Source organism: Hesperophylax consimilis, chromosome 17, assembly GCF_061612785.1.
Source record: "Hesperophylax consimilis isolate HC1 chromosome 17, BYU_Hcon_1.0, whole genome shotgun sequence".
NCBI lineage: Eukaryota > Metazoa > Arthropoda > Insecta > Trichoptera > Limnephilidae > Hesperophylax > Hesperophylax consimilis.
This window is the reverse complement of record NC_142852.1, coordinates 16,023,177-16,038,642: the sequence shown is the minus strand read 5'-3', so window position 1 is coordinate 16,038,642 and position 15,466 is coordinate 16,023,177. Positions and strand designations below refer to the sequence as shown.

The following is a 15,466-nucleotide window of genomic DNA, read 5'->3' as shown; positions in this document are numbered from 1 at the left end:
TGTCAAAAGCGTGTTTTTTATATGTTTTAAATCAAGTTGAAGGAAATCTAACGTATTCAAGTGAAAGGTAGGTTTTTACTTATACAATTGTCATTTTTGCAATCAATATGCGAAATATTTTGTACTTTACCTCTTAATTAGATTCAATTTAATGTTATTATACTTTGCTTATTGATTTTCAGAAACTGCCCTATTTTGCCATGCAATCAATTGCTTATAGCATTACGCTTTTATGCAACCGGTAGTTTCCACATAACAAACGGAGATTTTTTCAAAATAAGTCCGTCTGCCACCAGTAAAATTGTAAAAAAGGTGTCTCAAGCCTAAGCAAGTTTGAGACCTCTCCACATACAATTGCCAAGAGGACAGGAGGTGAATGTCGTCAAGAGGGAACTTTATCAAGTGGCTAGATTCCACAATGTAATAGGTGCAATTGATTGCACTCACATAAAGATACAATCCCCTGGCAAGTGTTGCATACATGACGTGTGTTTGTTGTTTTTCTCAACAGCATCAATTAAGTATGTATTGTGTTAACCATCTTCTCTCTCCAAAAGGTGGGCCAGAAGCTGAAACGTTCCGAAATCGAAAGGGATACTTCTCTTTAAATGTTCAAATCATTCTATCAGATGCTAGAATGAGAATCAGGGACATAGTAGTCAGATGGCCAGGAGCTACGCACGACTCGCTCATCTTCCAAGGTTGTCGAGCCAAAGCAATGATTGAGACAGGCCAGTACCCAAATGGTGCACTCGTAGGAGACAGTGGATATCCATTAAAGGTATTCAACACATAACATTAAAAATACTGTGTTCAGTTTTTGAATAGTTTTAATAACATTATTTGGTAATTTTTTGGAAAATTATGCAGGACGATAATAATATAATTAAGTGATACAGGCAAATGTGCATCATTCTTCTCACAGGTGCTCCACTTGATTTACTTCATGTTAAGGACATTCTGAAAAATAAAATATTACAAACGTATAAATGTTTTATTTCAGACGTATCTTCTGACCCCGTACAGGAATCCGGAAACACCCGTCCAACAAAATTACAACCAAATACACATCAAAACAAGAAATGTTGTAGAAAGGCAGTACGGTTTATGGAAAAGAAGATTTCCTGTCTTATCAAATGGCCTTCGATTGAACCTCAACACCACAATGGCAGTCATAGTGGCATGTGGAGTTCTTCATAACATATGCATCAATCGTGGGGAGGAACACCCAGAAGATTGGATCCATGGCGTTGGCGATATTCACAACAATGTGGCAGAATTTAACAATGCGGGAAACATTGCACATTTAAATAGAGACATTATTGCAAATAATATGTATGTATGAGCACTATTTTATAATAAAAATTATCTTCTTTTTTATTATGAGTAAAATTGTTTTAGAATAGAGTTGTATAATTGAGACGATGTTATGATTGGTGAAGATTTAAATAAAAATATTAAAAACAAAACAATTACCACTTAGTATTTTTTTTAAATGGCCTCCTTGGCTTTCCTCTCCAACCTCAGAATGTCGAGTTGAATATCTGATAGGGCAGCCTTCGCGGCCCTCTCCTCGTTGAGGATCCGCAATGTTACTTCTGCCTGGGCAGCCTTCGCCATCCTCTCCTCATTAAGGGTTTGCAACGTTACTTCTAACTGGGCAGCTTTCGCCACCATTTGCTGATGAAGGATTTCCAGTTTAATTTTAGATTGCATAACTGTCTCGACCTTTTGCAATTGAAGGATTTCCGTTTGAAGATCAGCCTGGGAAACTATAGCCTGCTTCTTTTTATCTCCAGGTCTCTCATATCCTTTTTCTTTGTTCCTTCCGTTTCGAGTTTAGCGGTTGCGACTCTTTGAAGGTCACTAAGGAGTGAGTCCTTCACCGTTTTTTTTTAACATTCGCTTCTTAAATCTCTTCCTGGGAACTGAAGGTGGGAAAGTTGGTACTGAGATCACTGGAGTTTCAGGAAGTGAAGTTGGATTTTCATTCTGAAAAACATGAGGAGAATATCAACGTAATTCGTTTTATAACCAACAACAAATATTTTATTTTATATGGTGAACCAACCTTTGAAAAGACCATGTAATAAAATAACATTCTTGTAAAGGACGAGAACTACTTTACTGTTTATAAGAATAAAGTAATTAATATATTATATGGATTTAGTTGTTTCAAATACAACTGACAATATCCTTTACTGCGACTTATGCGAAGATTAGTGAGACGTCAGGATAAATTAAATAAAAAATTACCAATGTCCATTCCACGCTCCCTGCTGATTCCTCCCGTTGACTTTGTGCCGCTGTTGGCTGCATTTCTTCTTCCCAATTATTGCTAGTGGATACCTGTTCCTGTTGGCTACAGGCACTATTCTCTTGGACAGCAGGAGCATTCGAGTCAAACCTTTTAAAATAAAATGAAGGATTTCAGACCAAAATCATATAATATGAACAAGTCATTCCAGATGATATTCCAGTTTACATTCCAGATATTTTATTGAACTCCAACGCTTCTAAGTTTAAACTAGCAAATAGTTTGACTTCAAACTTCAGAGGACGAAGCAGCTATCGTTATAATAATTACACATCAGAACTTGTTTATAAATACAGTTTTTTTTTGCAAATTGTATAATAATATGAACATAAAACAATCATTTTATTTATAACCACAAATTAATTGCAATAACCAATTAATTTTTATCAAATTTTTCAAACGAAAAAGTTACTGCTAAGTCCAAAATATGTATAACAGTATGGTTGAGTATATAAAAGAAAAATTAAAATGGATTTCTACAAATTAAACTTGATAACAAAAAATAACTGCAATCATTGATAAGCTTTCGGATTCCACTAGGTAATGTTAGAAGTCAGGATTTATTTCAGTACAGAAATTTTGGGACTCAACTTACTATACATATGTTCCGCGATGCTCAGAATACCAACGGAGGGAAATAATTATGCCGAGTCAGTGTATGTCTTCAATTTATTACAAATAAATACAAAGATTGTTACTGAGGCAGTTCAGTTATGTATCATACTATGTTATTTACTATAAATGTAAAGGCCCCTAAAAGAGCATTAATAATTAAAATATTTAAACTTACGAGTTTTCTAGGCCGGAAGAACTTAACCCAATTGCTGCTTCAACCTTTAGCAGCAATGGGTCTTCTGTGGCTTTGGTGGGCCCTCCCCCCGTTCCAAATACCTGGCTACGAATGCTTACCCTCTGCATTCGGGCATCTCGTTTTATGTTGTCCCATGCCTTTTTGAGAGCTACGAAGGACCTACAATGGTATAAAACATTACTGATATTGCATCACGAGAAATCAATTAGCAATTCTAACTAACCATCACACCGTTTTCCGCAAGGTTGGGCAGAGACGAAGGACCGCCAAACAATTCGGTCTTGGCACACACTGCTTGCCTCTTTTACATTCATAGATCGTCTCATACATACTATTCTGTTATATTGACTCTTCATATGGCTTGACTCAATTATCTGGTTTACTTGATCGTGCCATGTCTTCCTCGGGCATCCCGGACTTCTACCATTCACATTCGCGTCAAAATATATTCAACTTGCACTCCTTTCTATGTACCCAAACCATCTGCGTCCCTTTCAATCAAGGTAGAAAATGAAAATCAATATCATCAGATTGTTAATTACATTTGAGTTTGAAGAAGACACAATATTAAATGGGATATATAACGTACCTTTGAGACGAACTGCCACTGTTAATTTCTATCAAAATTTGGTACCACGCGTCTTCCTTCAACTTTGCCGTCAAACCGTAGTTGGAGCCACCAGTAGTTTTGGATAAAATTATCCGCGACGACGTTATCAACTCTACTAATTTCTTTTTTTCGTTTTGGGTGAAATGCTTGGATCGTTTCGGTTTGTTTTCCATTGTTTGTTGTCGAACGGAGCGCGAGTAGAAAGCAAGTAGTAAACGTCAAGTGAAGCAAAATATTCGCGGCGCCAAGTACTGTGACATTAAAGTCAAGCTAACACTTTATTTTTTAGCATATTACACACGATTGCTTAAAAAAAAATACATATATGTATATATATATCCGTTTATGTAAAATAGTATATAAAATTACTTATATGTATTAATTTAAATACAATTATTAATTCTTCAATGTTAATTTAACTTTGAAAGTTTTTACTTTGACGTCATTTTATTGTCTATGAAAGTAGGCTGACCATTTAAGTTTTTCAACGGTTAAGTTGTTTGGAAAAAGGCAAATCGAGCGTTACTGAGTAAATCGCTTAGCTGATTGAAGGGTGAGAATGATCGTTCGAAAAATTGGGAACAACGGGTGTCACAGTCCCTGTATAAGTCGCACAAGTAAACAAGTAACATCACATAATAATTTATTAGTCGCCTGTAATATCAATACAAATTGAAAATATCTCTCGAGTTAAAATGAATGCCACCGACGGGAATTGAACCCGCGCCTTCTGATGTCCGGTCCGACGCTCTGAATTACTGAGCCACGTCGGCTTATTTCCAACCCACCCAATAACTCAATATGTTCTAGTACTTCAATCAACAATTACTGCTTATTATATTTTTTCCACCTTTATTTTATTTTTACTATGGAGATGTTTTCAATTTGTATTGATATTGTAGGCGACTAATTATTGCTTATAATAATTTATTATCCTCTGTGCTATGCACAAAAACCTTGTCTTATAAACATTAGTTTATCATTAAAAAAATAAGAAACATCACATTTCGTTTGGACGTTAATATAAAATAAACTCATCATCAGCGTACTAGAGGTAGGCTTCGCTACCTTAAAAAAACATCTTCGCTCCTTCCAGTCTCCTTCTGCCTCCCTCTAATTTCTTATGTCCAAGACTGCGGTATTTTTTTTTATTTTTATGTAGTGACTATTTAATTGTACACACAAAATATAATGCTGAATATATGTATGGAAAATTGTATTTCTTTGTGCTCCTCACTGGGGAGACCTGTGCTGAGGCGGACTTAAGTTTTCCATTTCTGTTATATTAGTTTTCTCTGTCGTTTTTTGCAGAGTTTTGTTATTAATCTCTTTCAGAAAAATTTTTATTCTTGATTTGTTATAATTCAAATGTTTTTTTCGTTTTATATGTGAGGGGAGGTTGTTGTGGAGTTTTGTCGCAAAATAGATGTAATTTCTTTGTCCTGATGTGGTTTTATGACCTAATACACGGTATTGTAGAGGGAATATTTTTGAATAGTTTCAGTTTTTACCATATATTTGTAGTACATTTGGTACCTCAAAACTATTTCAATTTACAATCGATGGCGTTCTTATGGGTACTCTTAGTATGGACTTTATGAATTGTGTTTAGGTTATGTATAAACATAGATACAGCAGATCCCCATCCTACAATCGCATATTCAATACGAGAATGACATAAAGCGTAATAGAATTTTTTCATGTCCTTCTTATTTACCACTACCGACTTTTAAGAAATATATGAGTTTGAGTTTTGTAATTTTTTCCATGATACCTTTGAAATGTAGGTCCCATCAAAGATTTTCATTAATTACTACCCCGAGATATTTTGTGCTTTGTGTTTTCTATAATCGAACATTGTCATTGAATATTATTTCTATGGCAATCGTGTAATTTTAGTTCAAGTGATTTTACCGGTTGGCCCCTTGAGTTAATTGAAAATATTATATATTTAGTTTTGCTTATATTAAAGGTAAGCGAGTTAATTTTCAGCCAATTTTTAAGTGTACTAATCCCTTGTTTAACCACATAAAGTTTCTTCTTTAAATAATATAACGGTTAGTGATACCATTTATATAGATAATAAATAGAATCGGTCAAAGTACGCTGCCTTGGGAAACGTCATAGTTTAATGGCAATGGTTTACTCTTTTGCTTTAAAGTTTACTTATTTGCTTCTATACCATCCACCACTTGGCTGTTTGCCTGCTGTGTTGAAAATAATGATCTAAAAGTCCAATTGAAATATATTATCAGGGAAGTGCCCACTTAAATAAATATTTTTTATTTCATCCAAACAATTTAAAATATTTTGAAACATTCACAACGAACGTGAACAATAGAAATTTCATTAAAGTCTTAAAAATGTTGCTTCTTACTGGATAAAATAATTTGAAAAGTTGATATTTGGAAAAATCACCTATGGGCACTAAAGTAATTTATTATTTTTACAGTGAGGGGGCACTGAGGAAAATGATTTCCCTCGGTCCTATGTCGTCTTTGGTATTTTTATGGAAAGGATGGAGCGGAAGTGTTGGGAAGGAAAAATAATAAAAAATAGCCTAAGATGGTTAGTAAATATCAACTCGCCAACAGGGAGACTAGCCAGGTGGGCAGTTAGACTTCAACCATTTAACTTTGTAATTGAGCATAGGAAAGGGAATTTGTCACGGGACCCATTAAATATAGACTTGATAAACCTATCACCTTATAGCACAGACCCTTGGTACAATAAAATAAAATACAATAAAATGCTCACTAACATATTGAAATTCCCTAGTAAATTTCCGGCTTGGAAGGTTTGCGACGGGGGAATTTATAAACACATACAGAGTTTGGAGGCTCTGCAAAAACCTTTTGACTAGAAATTGGTTTTACCAAAGGAGCGCAGACGTGAGGTGCTGGAACATTATCATATTCCAACCAAAGATGCCCATTTTGGAATAATAAAAAGTTGAATAGAATCTGTTTTAAGTATTACTGGCCGAAAATGGCTGCAGATGTAAAATCATTTATTTCAAAATGTAATACCAGTTTGGGTCACAAAAGTACAAATTTGGCGCCTCCAGGCTTAATGGGAGATCCTTAACTTGTGCAACGACCATGGCAGATGATCTCAACAGATTTGCTGGGTCCATTCCCAAGTTCTTACAAGAGAGTTTTACATATCTATTAGTAGTGTCAGACTTATTCACTAAATATTCTAATAAAGGCTACGGGGAAAACATTTCCACCATTTTAGAAAAAGATTTATTTCTGAAATTTGGTTTGCCGGATACTATCGTTTTAGACAATGGCCCACAATACAAATCTCGGGATATGAAAGCTTTCGCTGAGAAATACCACATTAGACACCTTTTTTATAATTGCAAATACCACTCACAAAATAACCCGGTAGAACGAGTAAATAAATAAAATACTTGTAAATAAAGTACTTGTTACAGCCTTAAGTTCATATGTTGGATTAGATCACAGAACCAGAGCAAGGTGGGGAAATCATTATTTCATGAAATCAATACAAGTCTACTGATTTCAATTAGGAGAAGATAACTTTGGCAAATCGACATACTAGGGCATCAGACTTCTCTGAACTAAATGATATCTTTAGCCAAGTCAGAACTTTTCTAAGACAATCATACGAAAAAATAAGGTATATTTTAACATGCGTAGAAGGGGTTGTTCAATACGAGGTAGGAAATGTTGTTTGGAGGAGATCATTTGTTTTTTTTTCTGATGCTAGTAGGTATCTGCACCGCATTCTGTTTTCTGGTCAACTTCAAGTAGCTTGTCTGCTGCCGATGCCAGCTGGAACAGATTGTCATCCGGCAGGGCTGAGAGAATGGTTTGTACATGTTGGGGAAGACTCTGGAGCCACAGTATTCTGATGATGGCACTCTCTGCAGGACCTGCTAGTTCGACCATATGCCTAAGTGATGGTTAGTATTCGGTCATCAATATGTAATCCGATAAGTAGGCGCGTGATGTGTTTCTCTTCGGAGTCTTGTAGCCTTTCAATGTGTGTTGTGTTCAAGAATGAAAATTTATCCGATGTAGGTTGTTTGATGACTATGTCGCTGACATATTTGATGGTCTCAGCGTCCAAGGCGGAGACAATAATATTTTATTTTGTAAAATCACTCTTGAATTTGTAGATTGGTATTCTGCCTGCCCGAACCAAAGGGTTATGTTATCTCGCCAATATACGGGCAGTTTCACTGCTACGGAATTAACTGATGTTTCCATATTGGTTGATTTTTCCTTGTTGTTTGAAGATGTTTGTGTTTCTTCACGAATATGTGATGAAAATATGTTGCAAAGGGTTATAATAGCTGCGTAAAATATAAATAATTCAAAATCTAAATTGTTGTAAATTTTTTGTTTTTTTTTTTAATTAATGTCATCCATTAATTTCGTACCATACGCGGTTATTACAAAAGTTAATGTTAGATTTGCGATAGCTAATATCGCTAGCCACTATGACTTTTATTTTTAAATTTTGCGATATGTTATGACGATGTTTTTAAATGCAAAAATATTATTTGAAAAAAATTTATATTGAATTCTTAATTTTGGAATTTGCGATTGTTTTGTTTGCAAAATAATGGAACTGATGACTTGCTGGTGTAGATAATGAAGGATTACGTTACGCGTTTAGGTGATGATGGAGCTGATGAATTGCAGAACAGGTTCTTCCTCCTTTATCGGTTGAGTGGATGCTTCCCTGAGGGAAGATTTTGCCGTCGTCGTAGAGGATGATATACGGGGGCTATGAATGAGGATGTCCAGGGAGTGGATGATGATATACGGGGGCTATGAATGAGGATGTCCAGGGAGTGGATGATGATATACGGGGGCTATGGATGAGGATGTCCAGGGAGTGGATGATGATATACGGGGGCTATGAATGAGGATGTCCAGGGAGTGGATGATGATATACGGGGGCTATGAATGAGGATGTCCAGGGAGTGGATGATGATATACGGGGGCTATGAATGAGGATGTCCAGGGAGTGGATGATGATATACGGGGGCTATGAATGAGGATGTCCAGGGAGTGGATGATGATATACGGGGGCTATGAATGAGGATGTCCAGGGAGTGGATGATGATATACGGGGGCTATGAATGAGGATGTCCAGGGAGTGGATGATGATATACGGGGGCTATGAATGAGGATGTCCAGGGAGTGGATGATGATATACGGGGGCTATGAATGAGGATGTCCAGGGAGTGGATGATGATATACGGGGGCTATGAATGAGGATGTCCAGGGAGTGGATGATGATATACGGGGGCTATGGATGAGGATGTCCAGGGAGTGGATGATGATATACGGGGGCTATGAATGAGGATGTCCAGGGAGTGGATGATGATATACGGGGGCTATGAATGAGGATGTCCAGGGAGTGGATGATGATATACGGGGGCTATGAATGAGGATGTCCAGGGAGTGGATGATGATATACGGGGGCTATGAATGAGGATGTCCAGGGAGTGGATGATGATATACGGGGGCTATGAATGAGGATGTCCAGGGAGTGGATGCAGTCATGTTGCCTCGGCCGGCTGCAATCTCACGTTCAGGGTGTCTCGGTCGGCGGCTGCTCGGTCATTATAGTATTCTCAAATTCACATTTTCTCGCGCTTTACCGTTTACAGACATGATGGTTTTAATCAAGATTAGTTGTTTTATTTCAAGTTATTGATAATGTGTACATCAGCTTACATAAATTATGGAACAATAATGTTCGATTTTCAATAAATAACGATTGTAATTGTAATACTGGACATTCGTGAGTCTAAATTATTTTGAATGGAATTTAAATTACTTACAAACGGAATCTGAACCAGGATACTGCCTCTAGGGTTGTGCTCTGGCACCGGATTACCGTTACCTCAATCATTCTGCTGAATCATTTACGGGTCATCGTTGATTTTTTTAAACGTAGGTTGACATTAATTTTGGAGGTGTGTGAATTATTGCCAATTTAAGTGGATTGCTGGCTGGATGATTGCTTCTCTGGCTGGATTGGTTCTCAAATCTGCAGAATCCAAGGTTGCGTGTTTACTCGCGGTGTGTTAAATCAGAATTCGAATAATTAAAATTTAGTTTTGTTTTAAGAAACTCTTTATATAATTTTAACAAAAGCAGAGCGCGAACGTTAGGGCTTTAAAATTTAGGCGCTTTTTAGAATTTTAATTAACTTAAGCACATCCATTATGTGTTGAATTTTAGCTAATTTCTATAGGAAACAAACAAAAAACATTAATTCATACATATAATCGTATATTTATTCAAAACGAAACAAAAGTGTATTTCTGGTTTACTTGTATGACCAATAAACAAGAAATATAAACCTGAAAATTTAAGAATGAAGAGCAGGATTAAACAAACAAAAAATCAGTGACCATCATCATTTTATCAAATAAAACATTTTTATTAACTTTGAAACATTCAAAACGGACATGTTAATTTCTAAACGACAGTCAAAAGTTCACGAAGTCGTTAAAAACGTTGCCTGTGACTCCAGTGATTTGATCCATCAAAAAAGTTGAAATTCTCCAAAATCATCAATGTAGGTGTTAGAGAAAGATACACCACGAATAGCGATCAAGATTTCGGGCACACCAAGATTATCAAATTGGATAAGGGAATATGTGTTTATACCGTTAAACTTTAAAATAAAGCCAGAAGAAGAAAGTGACATCTTGAAATGAAATTGTGTATGAATTGTCGTAAATGACATATTTTATTGAACATACCAGAAGACGGTTACGCTCAAATGTGAGTTTTAGCATGAAGAGGCATACTGCAATTACGAGAATATATGCATTCCGAGAGCGCGAAAGGTTTCTCAGCAGTGTGGGTTTTGGTATGACGAATCAAAAGGCTTTTTGTAGAGGACTTGTACGTGCATTCCAAGCACGAGAATGGTTTCTCTCCAGTGTGGGTTCTAGTATGAGAAACCAAATCTCTTTTGTGTAAGCACCTGTACGCGCATTCTAAGCACGAGAATGGTTTCTCTCCAGTGTGGGTTCTAGAATGAGAAACCAAATATCTTTTTTGCGAGCACTTGTAGGGGCATTTCGAGCACGAGAACGGTTTCTCTTCAGTATGAATTCTATCATGACGAACCATATGGCTATTTTTATAGGACTTGTACTTGCATTTCGAGCATGAGAACGTTTTCTCACCGTGGTGTGTCCTTCTATGAGAAAGCAATCTGCCTTTATCATAGCACTTGTAAGTGCATTTCAAGCATGAGAATGGTTTCTCTCCGGTGTGCATTCTCGTATGACGAACCAAACGGTTTTTTTGAGAGCACTTGTAGGTGCATTCTGAACATGAGAATGGTTTCTCTCCAGTATGGGTTCTAGTATGACAAACCAGATTTGTTTTTCGATAGCACTTGTACGTGCATTCCGAGCACGAGAATGGTTTCTCTCTAGTGTGGGTTCTAGTATGAGAAACCAAGTTTCTTTTGTTAGAGCATTTGAATGCGCATTTGGAGCACGAGAATGGTTTCCCTTCAGTGTGGGTACTAGAATGAGCAACCATATTGCCGTGATCAGAGAACTTGTAAGAGCATTCCGAACATGAAAACGGGTTCCCTCCAGTGTGGGTTCTAGCATGTCGAACCATGTTGCTTTTTTCAGAGGACTTGTACGTGCATTCCAGGCAAGAGAATGGTTTCTCTCCAGTGTGGGTTCTCATATGTGAAACCAGATGCCAACTACTCCCACACTTGTACGCACAAGAAGGACAGGAAAATACTTTCTTCCTTGTGACAGATTGTTCTGAATCCCAGTGTTTTGTACCATTTATAGATTTTTTCGACGAAACTAAATCTGAAAACACAGAAAAGAGTAATAGACTCGTGGTTATTTTATACATGTTTAAAAATGCAAAAGCGCTCATGTGACCTATATGTACGAAATCAATTATTTTGCCTGATATGGTAGCAAGGTAACTTTTCCAAGCATTTATACGGAAGAACATTTATTTAAAAGAAGGGCTATAGAAATAAAGATCTACCATAGCATATTTAAAAACATCCTGGACAGGTAGGGTGAGAAAGGTAGAGGTCCTACATCAGATAAACAAAACCCGTTAAAAATATAAAAAATAAAATAAAACTATAATTAGAACAAAATAACCTACTTTGAATACAACTTGAATTGAGTATAATATATAAGCCAACCAGGGAACCTCAATCAGGGTGTTATGAAATATAACGTATGTTCGAATTATTCTTATTAAAATTACGTATAATCTATCGCAGTGATTGCTTTATATGAATAAAATAATAATTGAACGAGTTACCAATTGAAAGATAGCTCAAACCACTTTATATTGCGCTGTTCCCGGCTAAAGTCTGCAGGGTAAACTAACCTCTAACAAGAGATGCAACCGGAAGAATGAATAAATAGCTTACCAAGACTTTGGTCAATCCTTTCAAAACATTCCTTTTTGATATCAGGATAGTCAATATCTATTTCAGAGTGTGCGCCACATTCTTGCACATATTCCACTGCCGCTAGAGTTCCTGGTTCACACTTGATCGCAGTAGTATATTTGGGCTCTCGTTTGACTATCCCGAACTGCAATATTGCTTCATGATGTGATGTTGGACTTTCTTTCTCGGGGATTGTCTCCGGTTCGGACTTTATGACACAGACGTCTGAGGTCACAAGATCCATTTCAGGTACACTGCTATTCTGGAAAAGGATTGAGTGGACGATGTATTATACTTAAATTTGAACGAGGATTGTCGTATGTAGCTAGGTTACGGATCTGCTGATATACCGGGCCTCAAAGATTGTGTGCGACGTACTTTTTTGAGATGGGTACCAAACGTAGGACTAAGATCTAAACAAACGATTTTAGAATGTCAAGTCTTGTTGTGCTTACAAATCGTTATAGTGAATTGAATAAAAGGCTCACGAAGTTACAATTTAATTAACAGAATATTAATTTGTGATAATGTTAGTAGTTAATTCGGCATTAGAAAAAAGATGACAGGCAGGTAAAATAATGCCATAGAAAATTAACACCAAAGACAAAACGGATAATAGCGGATAAGTCAAAAGTACTCAGAAATATATATATGGCAGCACTCAAATCGTTCATAATTCTTTCAATGGCAACACTATGTAAATTTAAATATTGAAGACAATATTAGAGATTTTTAAACGAAAATCTGAAACAGAAAAATCAGAAAAGGAAACGGTCACATCTGGGACTCGAACCCAGGACCCTTGTCTTTCCGGGACAATGATCTACCAACTGCGCTAATGGGACCCTTAGGGTCCCATTAGCAATATTTAAATATTACAATTTGAGGTTTTACTCAATAAAGTTATTCCGAAAAATAAATAAAGCAACACTATTTATTTGCTTAGCATTATATTGCGTGTTCCAAATCATTAATACAAATTCTAATATTGAGCGAACAAATATTTTAATTACAAATGCGGATGTGAAGGGTTGAATCAATCTTGGGATGCATCCTTCAAGTTTGTACCTGTCACAGATGGAATTTTTGTCTGAGCTGAAAAACGTCGCGCAGTCCATTATTATCCCTAAATCTCTTTAGGTATTCAATGCATCGTTTCAGTTCAACGCAATTTATTTTTCATGGGAATTTATTTATTTATTAATCTTAAGTTAGCTCACATCGTCGTGTGTGCTAATAGTTTTAGAAACACATAAAAAAATACAGTAATTTTCAAACAATGGATCTTTAAATATTTAAATATAAGTATTCAGTAACAATTCACGTTGTACCTACAAAGCGTCACGCTCTATCAAGCTATCGTTTTATACATAGAAAACAATTTTTTAATAATTCCGCCGGAAGAAAAAACTAAATCTTAGGGCGAGTTGTTTCGGAAAAAATCACGTGTGAGAAAGTCATCACAACGTCAATCCACTAAATTTTCCATAAATTGGGTTGTTTCATCGTCCGTCAAGAGAAAATTCAAAGAAATATTCATAAAATGTGATCACCCGAAATCGGCCGGTTAACGCGATCCGCCATTTTGAAAAAGATTGACGCATGCCCAAACGTCACAATTGCGATCTGACATATCGTATGTGCCAATTACTGGTGATAACGACCCTCACTATTTTGGCAAATAACGCAAAGAAAACCCAACGATTAAAATTTATGAAGTTAAAGGTTTTGTGGGAAGAAGTTTAGATACCTTTTCTACATAAAATATTGTCGAAATTCGTTTTTATATCGTTGGTTTCCGTGATTTAAAATGACGAAAAAACTGGTAAAAATATTGAAAAACTACAAGTTTGTTTCTTTTGTCGACCAATATATCACAAATTATGACCAACATAGTAGCCAGGTGGCCTGGAGATACCCATCTTTTTAATAGTAGCAGCATCAAAGTAAGGTTGGAATGCGGTGAGTTTGGAGATGAAGTGATTGTAGGAGATGGTGGTTATGGAATAAAGCCATATTTACTAACACCCTTAAGGAATTCCGTTTCTCGAGAACAACATTTATATAAAGAAAGTCAGATCAGGACCAGAAATGTTGTTGAAAGAACTTTTGGAGTTGTTAAAAGATGGCTTCCAGTCCTTTCTTCATAAATTAAAATGCATGTAGGTACAAGGGATCATTGTAACAAGATCAACCACCTGTATTCATAGACCCCTTGGACGAGGTTAACGATGTACTGGTGCAAGCACCAATCTTTAACAGGGGAGATGACCACGTTCGTCAAACCCTCATTAACTCATATTTTGCCAGATTGATGGACTAATAAATAGTAAAATACTACCCAGCACAAAAAGCCCTATCTTACCTCCTTCTGTACCATTAAGCCTGTCGTCCCACGTGTCGGTAAGGAATCCACATAAGCTGAGTGCTGTAAAACCCTGCATTGCAAGAGAGGTTCCACAGTAGACCGCCTTATAAACTGTTTTCTTACTTTACTTCTCTGTGCAGAACTCGGTTTATATTGATTCTTTACCAACCCATGGGGCAACACTTTCTGTAACATCTTCCGCCTGGAGACTCGAATACATGTGTACAATCTCTTGGTACATGAGCGAAGATAATAAAAGTCTTTTGAATTTCAAAACAATAATGTCTTTATTCAAAAATAGCTGTACCCCGCCACGTGTTGCTGTGGCTCAGTCTGTTTTACCTGTAACAGGTGTCATCTAAATAATGTAGGTATATAAAAACACACGCATATTTGAATGCAACATTGTGTCTAAATTTCAAAGCAATCAATGAAGAACTTTCAGAGATTTTCCACAAACGACCATTTACATCTATTCAGAGATAGATAGTTAACATGTACAAAATAATTAATGTAATGATAAATCTTCTATTTATTTTATACTTTAATGTTTATAAACTTAGTAAATTACTTTGTTTAATAATAGAGAATACATACTATTACAAATGTTTTGAACAACTATCTCACATATACATATATTATGTAATATGCATTGGATCGTTATTGAATGTGAATAACTTAAGTGTAACTGCATACTCCTACCTAATTTCATAAAATAAATATAGTACCAAGATGTAGTATATTCTTTTATTTGTATTTTACATAAGTGAGGAACAAAATATATCAAAATAATATAACAAATTAAAATAAAAGAGAAAATAAGTAAGGCACCTACCTACACTGTAGAAATTGAAAAAAAAAAAGATAAATGGACAAATAGAAAAAAAATGAATAAATCTGAAGGTT

The 15,466-nt window shown here is 36.0% G+C and overlaps 1 long non-coding RNA gene across 1 annotated transcript; it reads right to left on the bottom strand.

Moving 5' to 3' along the window:
- Positions 1 to 11,065: 11,065 nt before the first annotated feature.
- Positions 11,066 to 12,728, bottom strand: LOC149416091 (uncharacterized). The gene is made up of 3 exons (XR_016303685.1): positions 12,571 to 12,728; positions 12,172 to 12,454; positions 11,066 to 11,584 (listed from the first exon to the last, which is right to left on the bottom strand). It is a non-coding gene; the product is annotated as an uncharacterized LOC149416091 (long non-coding RNA).
- Positions 12,729 to 15,466: the final 2,738 nt, after the last annotated feature.